Source organism: Periplaneta americana, chromosome 7 (genome assembly GCF_040183065.1).
Source record: "Periplaneta americana isolate PAMFEO1 chromosome 7, P.americana_PAMFEO1_priV1, whole genome shotgun sequence".
Taxonomy (NCBI): domain Eukaryota; kingdom Metazoa; phylum Arthropoda; class Insecta; order Blattodea; family Blattidae; genus Periplaneta; species Periplaneta americana.
The window spans coordinates 27,585,122-27,597,754 of NC_091123.1; positions in this window are offsets into that span (position 1 = coordinate 27,585,122).

Consider the following 12,633-nt stretch of genomic DNA (forward strand, 5'->3'; position numbering starts at 1 on the left):
CTCCAAGATATTTGAATTTTTCCACCTCTTCGAAGGATAAATCTCCAATTTTTATATTTCCATTTCGTACAATATTCTGGTCACGAGACATAATCATATACTTTGTCTTTTCGGCATTTACTTCCAAACCGATCGCTCTACTTGCTTCAAGTAAAATTTCCGTGTTTTCCCTAATCGTTTGTGTATTTTCTCCTAACATATTCACGTCATCCGCATAGACAAGAAGCTGATGTAACCCGTTCAATTCCAAACCCTGCCTGTTATCCTGAACTTTCCTAATGGCATATTCTAGAGTGAAGTTAAAAAGTAAAGGTGATAGTGCATCTCCCTGCTTTAGCCCGCAGTGAATTGGAAAAGCATCAGATAGAAACTGACCTATACGGACTCTGCTGTATGTTTCACTGAGACACATTTTAATTAATCGAACTAGTTTCTTGGGAATACCAAATTCAATAAGAATATCATATAATACTTCCCTCTTAACCGAGTCATAAGCCTTTTTGAAATCTATGAATAACTGATGTACTGTACCCTTATACTCCCATTTTTTCTCCATTATCTGTCGAATACAAAAATCTGATCAATAGTCGATCTATTACGCCGAAAACCGCACTGATGATCCCCAATAATTTCATCTACATACGGAGTTAATCTTCTCAAAAGAATATTGGACAAAATTTTGTACGACGTCAACAAAAGTGATATTCCTCGAAAGTTACCACAATTGGTTTTGTCCCCCTTTTTAAAAATAGGTACAATTATGGACTCCTTCCATTGTTCTGGTACAATTTCCTTTTCCCAAATAGCAAGTACAAGTTTATAAATTTCGCTATATAATGCACTCCCACCCTCTTGTATTAATTCTGCTGGAATTTGATCGATACCTGGAGACTTGTACTTTTTCAGATTTTCTATAGCAATTTCGACTTCTGAAAGCGTGGGTTCGGGTATAAATGGCTCAGCAGTTTGTATTTCAATTTCGTCCCGATCATTTCTATTTGGCCTATGTACATTTAGTAGTTGCGCAAAATAGTTTTTCCATCTGTTTAGGATTGATGGAGAATCTGCAAGCAAGTCACCATTCTCATCCTTGATCACGTTTACCCTTGGCTGATATCCGTTCTTAAATTCCTTTATACCTTTATATAAATCTCGAATGTTTTTATTCTTACTATTTGTTTCTACCTCATTCAGTTTTTCCTTCAAGTAACCTCTCTTTTTATTCCTAAGTGTACGACTTGCTTCCCGTCTTTCATTGAAATAATTATCTCTCTTCTCCTCAACTGGATCCTGTAAGAATTTCAATTTTGCCTGTTTCCTTCTTTCTACTACCATGCAACAATCTTCATCAAACCACGGTTTCTTTTTCTTAGTTTCATAATAACCTATGCTCTGTTCAGCTGCAATTTTGATACTATCTCTGATATTTTCCCACATGCTATTAACATCTAATTCTTTCTCAACTTCGTCGGAACTTTCTAAAGTGGCAAACCTATTCGAAATTTCGACCTGATAATTTTGCTTAGATTCCTCGTCCTTCAATTTCAAAATATTGAATTTAGTAATATTAACTTGTTGCTCTACTCGCTTGGCTACTGATAATCTTTCTCTTAATTCTCCAACCACCAAATAATGGTCAGAATTACAGTCTGCACCCCTGAAAGTTCGAATATCTACTATACTAGTATGTCTCCGTTTATCTATCAAGATGTGATCTATTTGGTTGTGTGTCAATCCATCTGGAGAAGTCCAAGTATATTTATGTATATCCTTATGGGGGAATGTTGTACTTTTGACAATTAAATGTGGCAAAGTTGACTAATCTAACTCCATTGTCACTACTAATTGCGTGTAGGCTCTTTTTTCCAATAGTAGGTCTAAAAAAATCCTCCCGTTCTACTTTAGCATTGAAATCCCCCAATAAAATTTTCATGTGATATCTAGGGAACTGATCAAAAGTATGTTCCAATTCCTCACAGAAGCTATTCTTTATATGGTCGTCTTTCTCTTCTGTAGGGGCGTGAGCATTTATAACTATGATGTCGCACCATCTACCCTTAAGTACTAAATATGATAACCTGTCACTGATAAATTCGACCTTTTTTACTGCTGATTTTATTCTTTTATGAACAAAGAATCCTGTTCCTAATTGGTGATTATTGTTTCCTTCCCCATAATACAACAAGTAATCTCCTATTTGTGATATGCCATTCCCATCTAACCTAACCTCTTGTACTCCTACGAAGTCCATTCTATATCTAGCTAGTTCTTTTGCTACTAATGTTATCCCTCCTGTTCTATAAAGACTAGTTACGTTCCAAGTGCCAAATCTCAAATCCTTATTCCTTTGCTGTGGTCGTGCCAGAGAATCAGTCCTATTCCGAGGCTTATTATAGGGATACGTAACAAGCTGTTTTTTACGGTGATGGGCTGTTAGCCCTTCGCCCAACCCCCAAGCTGGAGGACCACCCCTTATCGGCTGTCCACGACTGCTTATTCAATATATTCGCAGCTACCCTCCATATCTGGAGGATTAATGGACAAAATATGTAAAGAAAATATCAAAGAAAGTAAACATTATTTTGCATTAATAATGGGGATTTATGGCCAAAATTAAATGAAAATGCCTAAAAAATGACCGAATAAAACAAAAGATGCTTGTATGAATTGAAACAGGCAAAAAATCCAAAAAAAAAAAATGCCCTAACAAATATATCTTGAAACACTCAGTTTATCACATAACATATAAATGCTAAAGCAGCAATGTTTCTGGCTTACTAGAAAAAAAGATGCAATTTCATCAAAATCTTAGCCCTAATTATGATAAAAGAAAAATGGGGAAAATCACAAATACGTTCTAAGATTATTTTAGAAGGAAGATCATTAGAACAAGTTGAAAATTTTAGCTATCTGGGTTGTGACAGAAATACAAGAAATAGATCTGAAAATGATGTTAACAAAAAATATCAAAATTTCAAATGATGTGCGGCACTATCCATCGGACATTAAAGAATAAAACAAGGAAAGATACCAGAATTAAATTTTATAAAACAATGGCTACTCTTCTTCTTCTTTATGGATCAGAAACTTGGGTAAACACAAAAAGAATTCAAAATAAAATACAAAGTGCTGAAATGACATTTTTAAGGAGAACAAAAGGATGTACAAGATCTGATCGCTTTTGAACTGAAGATATCAGAGAGGAACTACATGTCTTTAACATGAATGGAAGAATAAAGGAACATAGAGATAGATGGTTCCAACATATAAATAGAATGGAGGACACCAGACTACCAAAACTCTTATTAAATTACAAAGCGACTGGAAGAAGAGACGTAGGACGACGTAAGGGACGATGGAGAGATAAACTGTGAAGCCGGAACAGGCAATATTGCCTACTCCGTGTAGTGAAGATGATGATGATGATGATGATGATGATGATGATGAAATGGGAGTTCCCATATATAAAAATCAACAATGCATAATCTGAAAGGACAAATGAAAATCGTAGATGATTAAAATGGCTACTACAAATCAACAGCGGACACAATGTGTTCTTTGGTATGATAAATTTAAGAGTGTTAAAATAGTTCAAAGGGAATTTCTACGTGAGTATGATGTGCGTAATGTACCTAAATACGATTCCATAATGTTGTGGTATCGAACATTTGTAGAAACAGGTTATGTGTTAAAAAAAAAAAAAAAAAGACGTGCAGGAGGTCGCAGGCGAAACCCAGTACAAGAAGCAGCTATCTCTTGGTCCCCAAACTCCTCAGATCTAACCCCTCTTGACTTCTTCGTGTGGGGTTTTGTTAAAGACATTGTCTATTCACAGAAACCCAGGAACATTGATGAACTGAGAGTAAAAATTACTCAAGCTTTTCAACAAATCACCTCTCATGTTACAACGGACATAGGCTGAATTGCATCACCGTTATGAGTTGTGCAGGGCGCGCAATGGGGGTCATGTTGAGCTCTGAAGAATCTCCCATCTTTCAGTGTTGTATGCACAAAGTTTCAACAAATAAAGTTCAGTAGTAAATGTTTTAAGTGTTTTTATTTTATCCATACCCAAACGGATCACCCTGTATAGTTGTCCATTTACCCACTTAGTCTCCTATTCGTCCGTCCGTCCGCCGCCGTCGTCCGTCCATCCATCCATCCATCCATCCATCCATCCATCCATCCATCCATCCATCCATCCACCATCCACCCACCCATCCATCCACTTACCCATTCCGATATCGCTTTATCTATCCACCCTCCCACCCATCTATTTATCCATCCATCAACCGTCATGGACCCATCCATTCGTCCATCCGACTATGGCTGTAAAGAGGAACTACATTTCACAGTTCTCGTGTTGTCACTGGCATGTCCAGAAGTCACTTCAGAAAATAATGAGGCAAAGGATCCAAATCTGTATATCAAATATGTCACTCTTACGTTTTTTTTTTCAGCTTGTCGAATTGCGTAATACGGTAGTACGGAAGAGAAGTAATTTTGCAGTAAGAAAAACGTTATAATGATGACGTGTGTTTGATGTCCGGTATTGCTTCAGTTGCGTCACAGGGATTATTATTATTATCCGGTGCAGTCTTCATAACTTTTTGTATCTAGTTCAAAGAAACTAAGGAGAGAGACAGAGATAGAGTTGCGTAATTGTGATTCAGTTTTATACAAAGGAAAATTGCTTGTGGATACTAAATACAAAGATCTTGTTTCACTTCCTATTTGCTGTTTTGTGGAATTTCAGTGGTCGAGTGTGTAACTTAAAACCGCATGTTTAGTATTTTAGTTATTCAGCGTTCAAAAAAGTAAAATGTGTCCGTTACTGGGCAGAAGAAAGGATTTTCTTTCCGCTGTTAGCCTACTTCTGATACGAATCTGGCTACTTTTTTATCTTTTATTAAGGGGATAGGTAGACCTACAGCTTACAGCAGTACAATTTTTGGAAATATTCAACATTTTTTCCTCCATTACTGTATCTTGTACAATAATGAAAATCGGTATGTGTAAAACACTGTCCTTCTGCTAAATGAAAAAAAATACGATTAAAAAAAATTATATATCTATATTTTTTTTTTCAAAATTCAAAATGGTAGCAGTTCACTGTACAGTAATGAAGCTTTTCCCTCATAACTCATAAACTTGTTAACTTTTTAATGTTCTCTCTCTTTTATTTAATTTCTGAAACTCATGTTTAGCCTACAATAACATGCTCTTTCAACTACATTATTTAATAAATAATATTTTTTTATTTTGTGTTAGAAGAAAATAGTGATATTTGACTATTTTTTAGAAAGGAATTTATTTTTTATCAGACAGTCTATCAAAGGTAGAGAAGTGATTTTGAATCATAATGTAGATATGACATGCATAAATAGACACAAAGATTTCATCACAGAATGTTGGATAGTTTTTTTAGTTATGAGGGTAACGCTTCATCACTGCATAGTGAACATTTTGAATTTTGAAAATATATATATATATATATATATATATATATATATATATATATATATATATAGGGGAGACTGTTGTACCTTTAGCATAGTGTACCTTTGAATATTTTTTGTTTTTTAATTTTTGCTGCTACCTAGAGGACTCAAAATGAAGGAGATTGTAGAGAAAGCCGCTAAGTAGCTCTGGTCGTAGTTTCAGTTTGATTTATTGCGAAGTGTGAGTTCCATGGACAAAAGAATTTTTTTAGTACCAAAAGTAAACATTTCGTTCATTGATGTATGTTTTCTAACACAACACCAGATTGCATTTGTTAATATCTTTCATGTACGGTGTGTTCCCTATCATCTAGTGCGTAATAACATATTTTAATTTCCATGATTTATTTGACTGTAGTTTTCGGAGCCATATTTGTTTAAACGTGCACCCTCTTGTACCTTTGAACACAAAACATCTTGTACCATGGAACATGTTCCAAATTACACGATACTATCGGTTTTTGTTTTTCTTTTATTTTAAGGTCATGTCACGAAGTAAGTCGTGAATTAAGAGGCCCCCAATTGATTCGGATGCCTTGAAGAAAGCTGTTGAAGCAGTTATTGCTCCTCCAGGAAATAAAATCTCAATCAAAGAAGCCTGCTCTGGTTTATGATGGCAAATACATTTTAAATATGATTGTCAATTCTTACAGCTATATTCCCACCTATATTCCATGTGTTCCATCTTACAAGAGGGTATGTTCCAAGGTACATGATCCTGTTGTACCTTTGAACACATTACATATCCCTTCATTTTATTTTTTCCATCCTTAATAGATCTGTAAAACAGGAAAATACATACAGGAAGTTGTAAAGGAATCTTCAGTAATTATTTCAAGCATTTTTTCATTTAAAAAATTTCATTTCCCAAAATAAAAAAAAAATAAAATTTGAAAAGTGTTTAAAGGTACAACAGTCTCCCCTATATAAGTAATTTTTTTAAATCGTAAAAATATTTTTTTCATATAGCAGAAGGACACTGTTTTACATGTACTAATTTTCATTATTGTACAAGATACAATAACGGAGGAAAAAAAATGTTGAATATTTCCAAAATTTTACAGCTGTAAGCTGTACCTAACCCCTTAAATGAAGTTGTCTCTAAACCACAAATTTGTTCGGAACGAGAATTTATTTTTAACTTACTGAAGAAATAGTTTAGCAAACCTGTTTGAAGACTATGTACTTATGTAAAAAAATTATTCCATTAAAATGATTTTAATATTGACATATTATACAAATTAATACACACAGTTCCAAATTCTACCTTAACCTTAAGAATATAATGACACTTTAATTTTATTTACTTTTTATTTCATCATTCTGAAAGCATCGTCATGGCGTATTAAATGCAGTCCAAATCGTAATCCGCCATTACCCACTAATCAATCATTACAAATTAACAACGAAAATGACAGCGTATAACAAAGTATCTGTTTTACCTGCTACTAATAATCTATCTGCCCTAGTCATGATGGATTTTAAGCCTAGCTGGTACTAAAATTTATACGAAATGAGAATTATTCTGCAAGTCATGACGGCTTGAACTCATGCTTATCCAGTCGGCATTCCTTCTGTCTACAGGTAGTCTGCCTACTCGGCTTCACTATTGAAGTTAGCATTATTTAAAATGAAATATGAGTGTGTTTAAGATACCGAGACAGGACATAAATCATAAATCTTTGTAATGAAGTATGGGGACAATATTTATGTGCAGCAATTAGAAACATGTCAGACTTAAATGTCGAGTTCTCCTGCAATAAACAGTCGTGGTACGCATTTGTTGGTATAGCTGTCTATCAAATTAAAACGTTACGTCCTGGCGCAACAAGCGTACCTACGGTATATTTCTTCGTTTTTTCCTGTTGACACATGTCCGCTTCATTGCTTCTTGAACTATAATTTCTAATGAATTTCTATTAAGTTATAATATGTTATGTTGTTTGTTGTTCAATCAACTATCCGAAGACAGTCTGAACCTCACAAATGATACCAATACCACTATCTAGGCTACATTCAAAAAACATTTACGTAAGCCGCTAGAGTGGTCTAATATATTTCGTATATATTTTTTCGTTTTTCTTCCTTCTGCACTGAATTTATTCTTGTTAGTTCTGTAGTGCTCGGGAAAAGTGACACAAGCCAGTTTCCACAAACTTTTTTGATAATTTATTGACAACTTACGGAACATCTGTTCGCTTGGAAAAAAATACAGAGGTATTCCTCCCATTACAATAATTCATACAGAAAAAAATCAAATCGACATAAACCAGTGTAAGTTGCCAATAAATCATCAAAAAAGGTTTGTGGAAACTGACTTGTGTCACTTTTCCCAAGCACTGGAGAGTTAATCTTTCATCATTATCATAATTAAACTCATCTCAAGAAAGAGTATAATACGGTGGAGATGATGATGATGATGATGATGATGATGATGATGATGATGATGATGATGATGATGATGATGATGATGATGGCGATGAAGATGATGAAAACACCAATTTAATAAATACAACATTGGCTTACAATGTCCTGAAGTAAGAAAGACTTTGGGCGATCTACATAGAGATGGCATGGCGTAGGGAGGTAAAGGCCCAATCACAATGAAAATTAAACATAACCGTAACATAAACACAGAAGTTTGCGCCCAGGCTACCAAATGGGATCATTCACAATGATTCACATAAACATTGACATAAACATTACCGTAAGACGTTAACATGAAAGTTTGCAAACTCCAAACTTTCATGCTTATGCTTACGTGATTTGCAAACAGAACACAATCGTGGAGCGCTGAAGTATACGACAGAATATGAGGAAATGGCGTCGTTGTTATGTTTCCATGGTTACCAAGTATGTTTGCTGTTATGTTCCCATCGTGAATGATGGTATGACTTATTGATTTTACCGTAACGTTTATATTCTTAAGTTAACGCTTACGTTATGTTTAATTTTCATTGTGAAAGAGTTAAGGCTCATTCACAATGAAAATTAAACATAACGTAAGCGTTAACTTAAGAATATAAACGTTACGGTAAAATCACCATCATTCACGATGGGAACATAAACATAGCCGCAAACATACTTGGTAACCATGGAAACATAACAATGACGCCATTTCCTCATATTCTGTCGTATACTTCAGCGCTCCACGATTGTGTTCTGTTTGAAAATCACGTAAGCATAAGCATGAAAGTTTGGAGTTTGCAAACTTTCATGTTAACGTCTTACGGTAATGTTTATGTCAATGCTTATGTGAATCATTGTGAATGATCCCATTTGGTAGCCTGGGCGCAAACTTCTATGTTTATGTTACAGTTATGTTTAACTTTCATTGTGAATGGTTCTTGAATATTATTAAAACCCCTGATCATATATTTCATTTCAAAACTTCCCAGTCTAAATAACTAATTATTTAAATGGCGTTCAATTTAAACAAAAAACACGTCAATTTAGATATTGAGGGGGAAATCTGAAACCAAGCTTAATTGCAATTTAGATTTCACCCCCACCCCCAGCCACCACCACCTTTAAATTTCAAATGGCACCCCTATATTTTTACACTTAAATATTAAAGAGCATTCAATTGTTTATACACCTCATTCATTTGTTTTCACATCTTTTGCTTTCTATCGTCGCTTAGCAGCCTGTGTTGTTATTATTGTCAGTTGATTGTACAGTAGTATGAAAACACAGTTTAAATTTAATCAATAAGGATGATTTCTGTTCTCTCTTGAAGGGTATACACCATTTTAAGATAATTTAATACACAAACACAACTATTACATGAAATGCTCAATAACGTTTGTAGCTTTATTCTCTTCGACTCTAATCAACAATAACCAGCGAACCTCAGGTATAAGGAAGAGCATGACGACTCGACTCTCGAGAGCGACTGCGATGCAGAAAATTGTCTTTAATATTGACTCCCATGGCCTTTTTTACTTCAAGGAATTAACGTCCGTGAAAGGCTGCAACAATAAATTTGTAATATTAAATGCGACGTTCATATTTCCTTTGCCCCCGGATTACCGTGGCCTGCGGGCCACAGTTGCTCTAATTCTCGCACACATCACGCAAGAGAATAACAAAATTTTTGTATTTTATTTGTGCCAAGGTTCATAAAGGAAAATGTTGATACCCAACACTTCGTTAGCTGGTATATCTGATTTCTGTTGCAAATACTGTAGGTTTATAATTTCTCTTATTAATCAAAATAGAATTTTGTCGAGTGGATATAATTTTAAGTGTTGAAAATTTGTTTTATATTATAGGCTAACAAGACGTTAATCTGTGGTGTTACGGTAGAAGCTGATGTGTAAAATTTTGGCAAAAATGTTTTATTGTCTAGATTATAATACAAATGTTGGTTTTTAACGTTATGGGAAAACATTTATGTCTACTGTCACTAGTAGATAATACTAATATAATAAAAAATATTTCTTCTAATATATTCCTAATTTTTTTCTAAAAGAATAAACTTTAAAACTGCTTTCCTGTAAAATAAGGAAAATATAGATATCAGATTATGCCATAAAACCGCAGAATTATTAACTTATTGCTGAAACATTTACTCCATGTTTATTTGAATTTAATCTTAAAATGAATATATAATAAGATTATTTATTCATCTATAATAATAATAATAATAATAATAATAATAATAATAATAATAATAATAATAATGTCCGCCGAGTTAGCTCTGTGTCTCCAGACTAACCGACGGGTTCGATTCCCGGCGGAGTCAGAAATTTTCTACCTCGGGACTAGGACAAATGGCGGTGCACAACTTCTAATCACTAAATTATGCACCAATATGCCTGGGTTAAATCCCAAATCTCTCCGCAGTGCATATGAAGAGAAGGCATAAATGTCACTGTTGATAGTGATTCGTCCGTCGGATGGGGACGTTGAGTCTGGCGGCACCCTTGGGAGTAGGCTACGTGCCGGCACCGGATTTCCCCTTCTCCCTTTCTCACCTTCATCATCCTCACCCATCTCCTTCACAATACTCACACGAACAGTTAGATATACACTCACCTTAGTACACGACATAACTCTTCACAGATACATATCATGCATAACGTGGCCCGCCGAAGCGGTGTGCAACTTGAAAATGGATCACAGTCCTGCCATCTATCCGCAGTATGCAGAACCCGAATCACGCAAGTGAAGTGGGTAGGCATTAGATACACACATTATTATTATTATTATTATTATTATTATTATTATTATTATTATTATTATTATTATTATTATTATATTATTATTATTTTACATCGAAAACTCTGTGCTTAATATCCTGACAATTTAAAGTTCAAAATATTGTTTTGGGAAAAAGACCGTTACTGAATGTCTTTTCCTCGGAATTGTCAGAACTTTCACAAATTCCCCATTATTATGTTAGGCCTACTGCCCAACTTAGTCAAAACATTACCATGGATACTCGTAATCGAGATTCAAGAAGCAGCTTTTTTGTTTTCATTTTTTTGTGTTCACCATCCTCCATTTTCTTCATCTATGCCTCTTACTCCTAAATTTTCTAATACCGTACCATTTTCCTACTCCTTTTTTTTTGTATAAATATCTCCTCGTCTTTTTCCTATTCTCCATTCTCCATTTTGTTCTTTCCTTTTTCTCGTTTTTCTATCTTCCTCATATAATATTTTAATTTTTCATCTTTCTCGTACCACCATTGCCTCCTTCCTTACTTTTCTATTGATGTTCTTTCTCTACTCGTTAATCTTCTTCTTATTCTTTCATTCATCACAGTCTTGTTTCTTTTGTTTCTTGTTTTATTCCTTCACTTTTTCCGCGACTAACCTCTTTGTTATATATTTTCCTCTTATTCTCTTGTTTTTTATCAGGTCTCCTTCTTTCTCCTCCATTCTCGCACTATCTTCTTTTCATTCTCCTCCTCTTCGTTGTCTCTTCTTATATACTTTCATTTTCTTCTCCTTCTTAAAATACGGGAATCATGTTATCAGACTTCACTATAACCATAGTCTATGAAACTGTCAACTGTTTCAAATATAATACTAGCCTATACTGTAAGATCGTGTGTAATAGGTACATTTAATGAGGAGGTTGTAGCATGTGCGTGCAGGAGAGTGAACTCTCATGAGGACTTCAGTAATTATAGACAGCTTCGTGGTGTGCAGCACTTTCTCGTTTTATTGCCTGTGTTCCGTTGTTTGTTTGTAAAAAACATGTAAAGTTATTAACTGTACAGCATTTGTTACATAATATCATCGGAAAGATGTATTCCTGTTTTATAATATACGTAAACGTGTGAACTCGAATTAACGGCTTTTTTTTTTAATTAATCGATTGGAAGAAATGTTATATTGATTCAAAACATATTGCCTTAAGATAAAAAGATAGTTGAATTCTACTACGTATAAAATACAGCAGCCCATATTTTGCTTGATAATCCATTTTGAATCTTGCGTACACTACTTTTAACACTTGAATATAAGTAATTTATTAACTAGTGGACTTACTCGTGTTAATTACAGTATGTAATTACAAACTCACATGTAATAGTTGCGACAAGTTCTACATTGGACAGACAGGCAGATCATTCCAAACTCGCTACAAATACAAACTCGCATGTAATAGTTGCGACAAGTTCTACATTGGACAGACAGGTAGATCATTCCAAACACGCTACAAAGAACACATTAAAGCAATCACCAGAGGACACAATACATCTACATACGCCGATCACATAACCAATGCTAACCATACATACAATAACATAAATGCGGACATGGAAATCCTACACATACAACCCAAGAACCAAAAACTCAACACACTAGAACAATACGAAATATACAAACACACTAAAACACACCTGATCAAATTCTCAACACACAGATCAATTTCAACACACACACACACTATTTGACTCCACTATTCAACACCTTTCAACAATCAAACGCACCCACATAACAGGCAGAGAAGTTCGAAATGACGCCGAGATCTAGTAGGCTCTGAAGATGGTGTGATGATGAACCGAAACAGCTGTAAGCCGCACAGACTTACATAATTAACACGATTAAGTCCACTAGTTAATCAATTACTCATATTTTGCTCTGTTCCTCATCAACTTTTAAACCTATTCATTTGA